Raw genomic sequence first — 13,035 nt, 5'->3', positions numbered from 1 at the left:
GGTTAGTGGGGAGGATGTGGAAGAGTTGGTGGAGGAGGACAATGAAGAACTAACCACTGATGAGCTGATAGATCAACTTCAAGAGCAAGAGGCCAGACCTGGGGAAACTGGTTCAGAGGAGGGGAGAGAGAAATTGAAGAAGTTGCCTACTACAAAGATAAAGGAAATCTGTGCAAAGTGGCTTGAAGTGCAAACCTTCATGGATGAAAATCACCCTCACACAGCTATTGCAAGCCGTGCTGGTGACTATTACACTGACAATGTTGTGAAACACTTTAGGGAAGTGATAAAGGAACGAGAGGTACAGGCCACTATGGACAGATATCTTGTGCGAAAGAAGTCCAGTGACTCTGAAGCTGGCCCTAGTGGCATTAAAAAAAGAAGGGAAGTAACCCCAGAAAAGGACTTACTACCTCAAGTCCTAATGGAAGGGGATTCCCCTTCTAAACAGTAAGAAGATAATGCTCTCCCCTCCTCCCATCCCATCAATCATCACCAGATCTTCAATAAAAGTAAGTGTCATGTAAGTGTGCATGCCTTTTTCAGTTTGTGTGTATTAAAATTAATATTTCATGTGGTAAAAAAAAATTTTTTTTCATACTTTTGGGTGTCTTGCACGGATTAATTTTATTTCCATTATTTCTTATGGGGAAAATTCATTCACATAACGATTATTTCGCATAACAATTACCCCTCTTGCACGGATTAAAATCGTTAACCGGGGGTCCACTGTATATATATATATATATATATATATATAAAATATATATATACACACACAATGTATTATTATTTTTTTTTTTTTTTTTTTTAGCAAGTCGGCCGTCTCCCACCGAGGCAGGGTGACCCAAAAAAGAAAGAAAATCCCCAAAAAGAAAATACATTCATCATCATTCAACACTTTCACCACACTCACACATTATCACTGCTTTTGCAGAGGTGCTCAGAATACAACAGTTTAGAAACATATACGTATGAAGATACACAACATATCCCTCCAAACTGCCAATATCCCAAACCCCTCCTTTAAAGTGCAGGCATTGTACTTCCCATTTCCAGGACTCAAGTCCGACTATATGAAAATAACCGGTTTCCCTGAATCCCTTCACTAAATATTACCCTGCTCACACTCCAACAGATCGTCAGGTCCCAAGTATCATTCGTCTCCATTCACTCCTATCTAACACGCTCATGTACGCTTGCTGGAAATCCAAGCCCCTTGCCCACAAAACCTCTTTTACCCCCTCTTTCCAACCCTTTCGAGGACGACCCCTACCCCTCCTTCCTTCCCCTATAGATTTATATGCTTTCCATGTCATTCTACTTTGATCCATTCTGTCTAAATGACCAAACCACCTCAACAACCCCTCTTCTGCCCTCTGACTAATGCTTTTATTAACTCCACACCTTCTCCTAATTTCCACACTCCGAATTTTCTGCATAATATTTACACCACACATTGCCCTTAAACAGGACATCTCCACTTCCTCCAACAGTCTCCTCGCTGCTACATTTACCACCCAAGCTTCACACCCATATAAGAGTGTTGGTACTACTATACTTTCATACATTCCCTTCTTTGCCTCTATAGATAACGTTTTTTGACTCCACATATACCTCAACGCACCACTCACCTTTTTTCCCTCATCAATTCTATGATTAACCTCATCCTTCATAAATCCATCCGCCGACACGTCAACTCCCAAGTATCTGAAAACATTCACTTCTTCCATACTCCTCCTCCCCAATTTGATATCCAATTTTTCTTTATCTAAATCATTTGATACCCTCATCACCTTACTCTTTTCTATGTTCACTTTCAACTTTCTACCTTTACACACATTCTCAAACTCATCCACTAGCCTTTGTAATTTTTCTTTAGAATCTCCCATAAGCACAGTATCATCAGCAAAAAGTAACTGTGTCATTTCCCATTTTGATTTTGATTCCTCATAATTTAATCCCACCCCTCTCCCGAACACCCTAGCATTTACTTCTTTTACAACCCCATCTATAAATATATTAAACAACCATGGTGACATTACACATCCCTGTCTAAGACCTACTTTTACCGGGAAGTATTCTCCCTCTCTTCTACACACCCTAACCTGAGCCTCACTATCCTCATAAAAGCTCTTTACAGCATTTAGTAACTTACCACCTATTCCATATACTTGCAACATCTGCCACATTGCTCCTCTATCCACTCTATCATATGCCTTTTCTAAATTCATAAATGCAATAAAAACTTCCCTACCTTTATCTAAATACTGTTCACATATATGCTTCAATGTAAACACTTAATCTACACATCCCCTACCCACTCTGAAGCCTCCCTGCTCATCCGCAATCCTACATTCTGTCTTACCTCTAATTCTTTCAATTATAACCCTACCATATACTTTTCCTGGTATACTCAGTAAACTTATTCCTCTATAATTTTTACATTCTCTTTTGTCCCATTTCCCTTTATATAAAGGGACTATACATGCTCTCTGCCAATCCCTAGGTACCTTCCCCTCTTTCATACATTTATTAAATAAAAGTACCAACCACTCCAACACTATATCCCCCCCCTGCTTTTAACATTTCTGTCATGATCCCATCAGTTCCAGCTGCTTTACCCCCAAAAATTTTTCTTATTTTCATTAAAATTTCTTGACAGTGCCTCTCCCACTCTATCATCTGCTCTCCTTTTGCACTCTCTCACCACTCTCTTTAACTTTCTTTTACTCTCCATATACTCTGCTCTTCTTATAACACTTCTGCTTTGTAAAAACCTCTCATAAGCTACCTTTTTCTCTTTTATCACACCCTTTACTTCATCATTCCACCAATCACTCCTCTTTCCTCCCACCAAGGCAGGGTGGCCCGAAAAAGAAAAACTTTCACCATCATTCACTCCATCACTGACTTGCCAGAAGGGTGCTTTACACTACAGTTTTTAAACTGCAACATTAACACCCCTCCTTCAGAGTGCAGGCACTGTACTTCCCATCTCCAGGACTCAAGTCCAGCCTGCAGGTTTCCCTGAACCCCTTCATAAATGTTACTTTGCTCACACTCCAACAGTACGTCAAGTATTAAAAACCATTTGCCTCCATTCACTCTTATCAAACACGCTCACGCATGCCTGCTGGAAGTCCAAGCCCCTCGCACACAAAACCTCCTTTACCCCCTCCCTCCAACCTTTCCTAGGCCCACCCCTACCCCGCCTTCCTTCCACTACAGACTGATACACTCTTGAAGTCACTCTGTTTCGCTCCATTCTCTCTACATGTCCGAACCACCTCAACAACCCTTCTTCAGCCCTCTGGACAACAGTTATGGTAATCCCGCACCTCCTCCTAACTTCCAAACTACGAATTCTCTGCATTATATTCACACCACACATTGCCCTCTGACATGACATCTCCACTGCCTCCAGCCTTCTCCTCGCTGCAACATTCATCACCCATGCTTCACACCCATATAAGAGCGTTGGTAAAACTATACTCTGATACATTCCCCTCTTTGCCTCCAAGGACAAAGTTCTTTGTCTCCACGGACTCCTAAGTGCACCGCTCACCCTTTTCCCCTCATCAATTCTATGATTCACCTCATCTTTCATAGACCCATCCGCTGACATGTCCACTCCCAAATATCTGAATACATTCACCTCCTCCATACTCTCTCCCTCCAATCTGATTTCTAATCTTTCATCACCTAATCTTTTTGTTATCCTCATAACCTTACTCTTTCCTGTATTCACTTTTAATTTTCTTTTGCACACCCTACCAAATTCATCCACCAATCTCTGCAACTTCTCTTCAGAATCTCCCAAGAGCACAGTGTCATCAGCAAAGAGCAACTGTGACAACTCCCACTTTATGTCTGATTCTTTATCTTTTAACTCCACGCCTCTTGCCAAGACCCTCGCATTTACTTCTCTTACAACCCCATCTATAAATATATTAAACAACCACGGTGACATACTTTTACTGGGAAATAATTTCCCTCTTTCCTACATACTCTAACTTGAGCCTCACTATCCTCGTAAAAACTCTTCACTGCTTTCAGTAACCTACCTCCTACACCATACACCTGCAACATCTGCCACATTGCCCCCCTATCCACCCTGTCATACGCCTTTTCCAAATCCATAAATGCCACAAAGACCTCTTTAGCCTTATCTAAATACTGTTCACTTATATGTTTCACTGTAAACACCTGGTCCACACACCCCCTACTTTTCCTAAAGCCTCCTTGTTCATCTGCTATCCTATTCTCCGTCTTACTCTTAATTCTTTCAATAATAACGCTACCATACACTTTACCAGGTATACTCAACAGACTTATCCCCCTATAATTTTTGCACTCTCTTTTGTCCCCTTTGCCTTTATACAAAGGAACTATGCATGCTCTCTGCCAATCCCTAGGTACCTTACCCTCTTCCATGCATTTATTAAATAATTGCACCAACCACTCCAAAACTATATCCCCACCTGCTTTTAACATTTCTATCTTTATCCCATCAATCCCGGCTGCCTTACCCCCTTTCATTTTACCTACTGCCTCACGAACTTCCCCCACACTCACAACTGGCTCTTCCTCACTCCTACAAGATGTTATTCCTCCTTGCCCTATACACGAAATCACAGCTTCCCTATCTTCATCAACATTTAACAATTCCTCAAAATATTCCCTCCATCTTCCCAATACCTCTAACTATACCTATACCTCTAACATACATACATACATACATACATATATATATATATATATATATATATATATATATATATATATATATATATATATATATATATATATATATATATATATTTTTTATTATCACACCGGCCGATTCCCACCAAGGCAGGGTGGCCCGAAAAAGAAAAACTTTCACCATCATTCACTCCATCACTGTCTTGCCAGAAGGGTGCTTTACACTACAGTTTTTAAACTGCAACATTAACACCCCTCCTTCAGAGTGCAGGCACTGTACTTCCCATCTCCAGGACTCAAGTCCGGCCTGCCGGAAAAATGGTACCAGGGCTAATGGGGTACAAGAATGCTTGCAGACTATTGCTAGACATTGGCAAGAGATGATTCTTCAGCCCACTATAAGCAACAAGCAAAAAGGCAGAGAGTAGGTACGACAGAGTAGGTACAACAGTAGGTATGACAGAGTAGGTACAGCAAAGTAGGTACGACATAGTAGGTACGACAGAGAGTAGGTATGACAGTAGGTACGACAGAGCAGGTACGACAGAGTAGGTACAACAGAGTAGGTACGGCAGAGTAGGTACGACAGAGAGTAGGTACGACAGAGTAGGTACGACAGTGTAGGTACGACAGAGTAGGTACGACAGAGTAGGTACAACAGAGAGTAGGTACAACAGAGAATAGGTACGACAAGGTAGGTACGGATTAGAATTTAAAACATACTGACACATATTGTAAGTTATAACAAAATAATTAATTATTACACGTCTCGTATCTTTAAACCTATAATAGCCGATAAGCATTTTTCGAGGTGATATTTGGATCCAGGACATGAAAGTACACAAGAATTAACTAATCTCATTTAGAAGTATACAACTTTTCAAAAAAATTTGACCAATGTTATGCGAGGTTTTTAAGTTAGGTTTGGTCCAAAAATTTAACGTTTTATATTATTGTTACTTAAAAAAAAATATCAATCTGAAACTAATTTTTGGGGATAAATCCATTTTTTGAGGGAGTTCGGCCTATTCGGCAAGTTCATCTTAATAGGCATGGCATATATTTATTTATATGTTATGGAGTATAGAAAGACATAGTTTGAGTAACTGCAACTACCACAAGTTTTAAGGACCACCTCATGCCAGTTGATGAGTCACATATCAGCTGATGTGTGACAGGGAGGATACATCCAGTTGAGTCGTTACCCGATAATGGGCGCCTATAATAGATTGCAGGTTGGTGGTGAGGCTGCAACTTTGTCTTTTGTCCTGTGAATTTCTGCAACATGTACAACAATTAAGTATCTTTAAACCATAAAATGGTATAAAATACCGACAGGTTGTTCGGTAAGACACATACCTGGAGTTTACCTGGAGAGAGTTCCGGGGGTCAACGCCCCCGCGGCCCGGTCTGTGACCAGGCCTCCTGGTGGATCAGCCTGATCAACCAGGCTGTTGCTGCTGGCTGCACGCAAACCAACGTACGAGCCACAGCCCGGCTGGTCAGGAACCGACTTTAGGTGCTTGTCCAGTGCCAGCTTGAAGACTGCCAGGGGTCTGCTGGTAATCCCCCTTATGTATGCTGGGAGGCAGTTGAACAGTCTCGGGCCCCTGACACTTATTGTATGGTCTCTTAACGTGCTAGTGACACCCCTGCTTTTCATTGGAGGGATGTTGCATCGTCTGCCAAGTCTTTTGCTTTCGTAGTGAGTGATTTTCGTGTGCAAGTTCGGTACTAGTCCCTCTAGGATTTTCCAGGTGTATATAATCATGTATCTCTCCCGCCTGCATTCCAGGGAATACAGTTTTAGGAACCTCAAGCGCTCCCAGTAATTGAGGTGTTTTATCTCCGTTATGCGCGCCGTGAAAGTTCTCTGTACATTTTCTAGGTCAGCAATTTCACCTGCCTTGAAAGGTGCTGTTAGTGTGCAGCAATATTCCAGCCTAGATAGAACAAGTGACCTGAAGAGTGTCATCATGGGCTTGGCCTCCCTAGTTTTGAAGGTTCTCATTATCCATCCTGTCATTTTTCTAGCAGATGCGATTGATACAATGTTATGGTCCTTGAAGGTGAGATCCTCCGACATGATCGCTCCCAGGTCTTTGACGTTGGTGTTTCGCTCTATTTTGTGGCCAGAATTTGTTTTGTACTCTGATGAAGATTTAATTTCCTCGTGTTTACCATATCTGAGTAATTGAAATTTCTCATCGTTGAACTTCATATTGTTTTCTGCAGCCCACTGAAAGATTTGGTTGATGTCCGCCTGGAGCCTTGCAGTGTCTGCAATGGAAGACACTGTCATGCAGATTCGGGTGTCATCTGCAAAGGAAGACACGGTGCTGTGGCTGACATCCTTGTCTATGTCGGATATGAGGATGAGGAACAAGATGGGAGCGAGTACTGTGCTTTGTGGAACAGAGCTTTTCACCGTAGCTGCCTCGGACTTTACTCTGTTGGCGACTACTCTCTGTGTTCTGTTAGTGAGGAAATTATAGATACATCGACCGACTTTTCCTGTTATTCCTTTAGCATGCATTTTGTTCGCTATTACGCCATGGTCACACTTGTCGAAGGCTTTTGCAAAGTCTGTATATATTACATCTGCATTCTTTTTGTCTTCTAGTGCATCTAGGACCTTGTAGTGATCCAATAGTTGAGACAGACAGGAGCGACCTGTTCTAAACCCATGTTGCCCTGGGTTGTGTAACTGATGGGTTTCTAGATGGGTGGTGATCTTGCTTCTTAGGACCCTTTCAAAGATTTTTATGATATGGGATGTTAGTGCTATCGGTCTGTAGTTCTTTGCTGTTTCTTTACTGCCCCCTTTGTGGAGTGGGGCTATGTCTGTTGTTTTTAGTAACTGTGGGACGACCCCCGTGTCCATGCTCCCTCTCCATAGGATGGAAAAGGCTCGTGATAGGGGCTTCTTGCAGTTCTTGATGAACACGGAGTTCCATGAGTCTGGCCCTGGGGCAGAGTGCATGGGCATGTCATTTATCGCCTGTTCGAAGTCATTTGGCGTCAGGATAACATCGGATAGGCTTGTGTTAACCAAATTTTGTGGCTCATAAAAATTCATTTTGATCTTCGACTCTCAGTCTGGTTAGCCGCTTGTTAAAAACTGTGGCTCGTACGTTGGTTTGCGTGCAGCCAGCAGTAACAGCCTGGTTGATCAGGCTCTGATCCACCAGGAGGCCTGGTCACAGACCGGGCCGCAGGGGCGTTGACCCCCGGAACTCTCTCCAGGTAAACTCCAGGTATTGGGACTTGAGTAGCTCACTCATTTCCTTGCTGTCATCTGTGTAGGACCCATCTTGTTTAAGTAGGGGCCCAATACTGGACGTTGTTCTCGACTTTGATATGGCATAGGAGAAGAAATACTTTGGGTTTCTTTCGGTTTCATTTATGGCTTTTAGTTCTTCCCACGATTCCTGACTCCTATAAGATTCCTTTAGCTTAAGTTCGATGCTTGCTATTTCTCTGACCAGTGTCTCCCTACGCATTTCAGATATATTGACCTCTTTTAGCCGCTCTTTTATTCTTTTCCGTCGCCTGTAAAGGGAGCGCCTGTCTCTTTCTATTTTACATCTACTCCTCCTTTTTCTTAGAGGAATAAGCCTTGTGCATACATCGAGTGCCACCAAGTTAATCTGTTCTAGGCATAAGTTGGGGTCTGTGTTGCTTAGTATATCTTCCCAGCTTATATCGGTTAGGACTTGGTTTACTTGGTCCCACTTTATGTTTTTGTTATTGAACCATACCCCCGGCCGGGATTGAACCCGCGGTCATAGAGTAGAAATATACCTAGTTGGATGAATCTTATTGTGGCTAGCTGGTCTAGTGGCTAACGCGACGGGCTGGAGTTTTGAGACTCTATGACCGCGGGTTCAATCCCGGCCGGGGTATGGTTTATTTGCAATCGTGTCATTACGATTTCTTAAGTCATTTTGTTATTGAAGTTGAATTTGGTGAATGCAACAGTTAGTATCTTTATTTCGAAACGTTTCGCCTACACAGTAGGCTTCTTCAGTCGTGTACAGAGAAGTTGATAGAAGCAGAAGAGACTTGAAGACGATGTAATCAGTCCATCACCCTTGAAGTTTTGAAGTTTTGTTTCATACTATGGAACAATACTCTTCTCCAGACTGAGGGACTGACCACCTCAAAACTTCAAGGGTGATGGACTGATTACATCGTCTTCAAGTCTCTTCTGCTTCTATCAACTTCTCTGTACACGACTGAAGAAGCCTACTGTGTAGGCGAAACGTTTCGAAATAAAAATACTTAACTGTTGCATGTGTCTTACCTAACAATTAAGTATCTTTAAACCGAAACGTTTCGCTTCATTAGTCGAATACAGAGGTTATGTATATGAGACAGCAGCAGCAGAGTGGTAAACATGATGTGATCAGTCCATCAACTTTGAAGTGGTTAAAGGAGGTCAGTCCCTCAGCCTGGAAATGTGTTCAACTTCAGTCTTGAACAGTGATCGGGGATACGTTTTTCGGTTCTCGCAGTGACTGAACTGCATTTAGATCAATCATGATTTTATGCCTCTACCATGCTGTTCAAAGTCCATGTGTGGGGCAATCTGTGTGAATGTCCCCAAGTGTAATTATTCATGTTTTGTCAGTATGTGCGTATCAAAATGTAACTCCTAATTTCTCGATAATGACGGGGAGAAATTATGGAAGTAGTGAATGCATCAACGGCTCAAATAAGCAGAGACAACGTCTTCCATCAAGTACCACACTCATCTAGTTCCCATCAAAATATTTCTTACATCCCCTTCCTATAAAGATAAAGATTGTACTGATAGCTTTATATCAAATTGTGTGATAACAAATGAGGAACGAGCCAAAGATAGCAGTGAGTAAATACCTATATATATTTCTTAAACCATAACAGCATGTAAGTATATGTACAATTTATATACAACATGTGCACAGCAAGTTTTGCATGGAAGAGACACACAGAGAACTGTGGGCGACCAGACTTGGAGTATGTCCACTAATGTTGCTCCACGAATCTTCCAACATCATTTCATAACTTTGGTGGTCCTTGTAATTGGATGGGTTGATCCAAGGTGCTAGCATAACAAGGGGGCCCCTCTTGTTATACTCCTAGCATCTGGTTTGCTGGGCAGAGAGTATGCCTGTATGGGTATGTTACACATATCGAATAAAGTTGTGGAAAATTGCATTTATCTGAATGTAACTAATTATGTACATAACAGTAAATGATAACAGATAATTATTATTTATCAATGTTACATAGACAAGTAGGAATTTGGGACACCTAGGTCGCAAAAAATGTCCCCCTTCGATACCTACCACTGCCATAACCACAAGTTGCTCTGGACCTATTAATTAAATGAAATATACATATACCAGGAAAACTGGTAAATATATAAATTTGTGAACTGTATATTAAAAATAATAAATGGTTATATATATTCCCTGGAACGCAGGCGGGAGAGATACATGATTATATACACCTGGAAAATCCTAGAGGGACTAGTACCGAACTTACACACGAAAATCACTCACTACGAAAGCAAAAGACTTGGCAGACGATACAACATCCCCCCCAATGAAAAGCAGGGGTGTCACTAGCACGTTAAGAGACCATACAATAAGTGTCAGGGGCCCGAGACTGTTCAACTGCCTCCCAGCATACATAAGGGGGATTACCAACAGACCCCTGGCAGTCTTCAAGCTGGCACTGGACAAGCACCTAAAGTCGGTTCCTGACCAGCCGGGCTGTGGCTCGTACATTGGTTTGCATGCAGCAACAGCCTGATTGATCAGGCTCTGATCCACCAGGAGGCCTGGTCACTGGCCGGGCCACGGGGGCGTTGACCCCCAGAACTCTCTCCAGGTAAACTCCATATACACAATAACATAACAGATGGAAAATATATCTTAATATCACTCACCAATTTGACTGGAGATTAATGTGTATCATACTCAGAAAACCTCACTCTAACTAAATCTATGAAAATAATGCTGGCCAGAATTACACACAAATCTAGAGAGCTTATCTGAGGTTCCTGGTGCTGTCTTGTCCAGTCGTCTGATATCTCAAGTTATGCAGGAATGCACATCCACCAATTTCGCCTCCTATTTGAGAGGTGTCAACACAATTTTAACCTCTAGAGCACGAAAAATTCTTCCCATTACACCAACGTTTGTACAAAATTCAAAAACCAAGATGGCGAGTCCCCTGCCCAGACGCAGGCTTTCCGCTTTCTATGACAAATATTATTAAATACAGTATAGGCCATCTATTTACATATAAATTCTGAATTTCTGGAAAATATATACAGTATTTTCCACACTGCGGCCAGCCGGAGTTCGTTGCTAAATGACTCAAATTGCTCATTTGACAATGGTGGAGGACTTGGGTTTATATAGAATCTAGCATCCACAGGGCAACATATTACACAAGATTTAATCACCCTTTTTACACTTTGCCATCCTTATGGAGTCCAGAAAGTTTCCCTAATACAATTTAAGGTATCTTGTACCCCACCATGCATTACATTTTTATGGGCATTTAGAACAATCAAATTTGTTAGATGATGAGTTTTGGGCAGTAAGATAGGGTGTTTAGCATAATCACCCAATTCAGCATTTTGTAACCTACCTCTGCACCTAATTACATTGTTCTCTAAATACAGCCCCAATTTCTCTATTATAGAACCTTTCAAAATTTTTCTTTCCATCATCAATATAATCTCATTTCCATAGATTTGCTCTTGTACCCTTTTTATCCCATATTCAAGAGGATGTGAAAACTTAAATGAAATATTCATCTTGTTTAGAAATTTAAACACCAATTTAGTTACATTGATTAGTTTGGGTAAAGAAGAATACCTATTTATATCAATGGCTAAGGAAGGACAAACTATTGGAGCGGTGGTCACAGTAATTTCAACAGGAGCAATATATGCCTTTTGTACAGGCCAATTAGCTTTATTTACCAACCAACTCAGTCCTTTAAACCATAATACAGCATTTACAAATTTAGCATAAGGTAAACCTCGAGACAAGAAATCAGCTGGATTCTCCTCCCAAGGTATATGATTAAAGGTTAACATATGCTGACCCAAACTATTATACTTCTCTTGCATCTGATTAATTTCAGAGACTCTGTTTTGGTCGTTCACAATTTTACTGTTTCCATTATGAATCCATTGTAAAGATACCTCATTATCAGACCAAATTACAGTGTCGCTAATATTTATCTCCTGCAACTTATTTCTTATATAATTAGCTAATTTGACACCTACATAAATGGCTGTTAATTCCAACTGAGGTAAGGTACGTGATTTAATTGGAGACACTTTAGCCTTAGACATAACAAGAGAAATAACACTATTACATTGAAGGTAAGCAACTGCTCCATATGCCAATTTTGAAGCATCACAAAAAATGTGGAGTACATTTTTCCCATTTGGATTGGCCACCTGGCGTGGGAACTCCAACATCGGAATTTTCTCATAATCACCAATTAATTCATCCCACCTGTTAATGAATTCTTTAGGAAGAATTTCATCCCAAGCACATTTAAGTTTCCATACTTCCTGTATTAATAATTTCCCTCTTATAGTAAGGGGTGACACTAAACCTAGTGGATCAAAACATTTGGAAACTTCAGCAAGTAAAACTCTCTTAGTTAATTTATTGGCCATACTGTAATTATTAGGTTTTATCATTAACAAATCTCTCTCAGTATCCCAATTTAAACCCAATACATTACTACATTTTGGCACTTCATCTCCAGGGAAATCTTTACTTATTTTGTCCTTTAATTTGGACGATTTACTATTCCATTCCCTCAGAGGCATATTTGCACTTTGCATTATTTTATTAGCCTCTCCATAAGTCATTAACAGTTCCTCTTCAGTTGACGTCACACCCAGGAAATTGTCCACATAAAATTGTTTGCTCATTACTTTACTCAATGGACTTTCCATACGTTTAAGGTGTGCATTTATCGTCACTTGAAGTAGGAACGGACTGGATGCAGCACCAAATAATAGGCTCCTAAAGCGAAAGGTTTTCAGAAGGCTAAGTGGGTCACTAGGATTCTCAGGCCATAAGAAGCGGGTACAATCCCGGTCAGCCTCTTGTAAACCCACTCTTAGGAAAGCTTTACTTATGTCAGCCGTAAAGGCATAATGCTTCACTCTGAAATTTAATAAGGTATCTCCTAATTTTTCCGTCAACGACGGACCTGTCATCAAACAGTCATTTAAACTAGGTACATTCTTGTTACTCCTGGCACTACAATTAAACACAATCCTCAAAGGAGTGGTCTCAG

Source organism: Cherax quadricarinatus, chromosome 6, assembly GCF_038502225.1.
Source record: "Cherax quadricarinatus isolate ZL_2023a chromosome 6, ASM3850222v1, whole genome shotgun sequence".
In the NCBI taxonomy this organism is placed as follows: Eukaryota; Metazoa; Arthropoda; class Malacostraca; order Decapoda; family Parastacidae; genus Cherax; species Cherax quadricarinatus.
The sequence above is the reverse complement of the archived record's forward strand: the minus strand, read 5'-3'. Positions refer to the sequence as shown.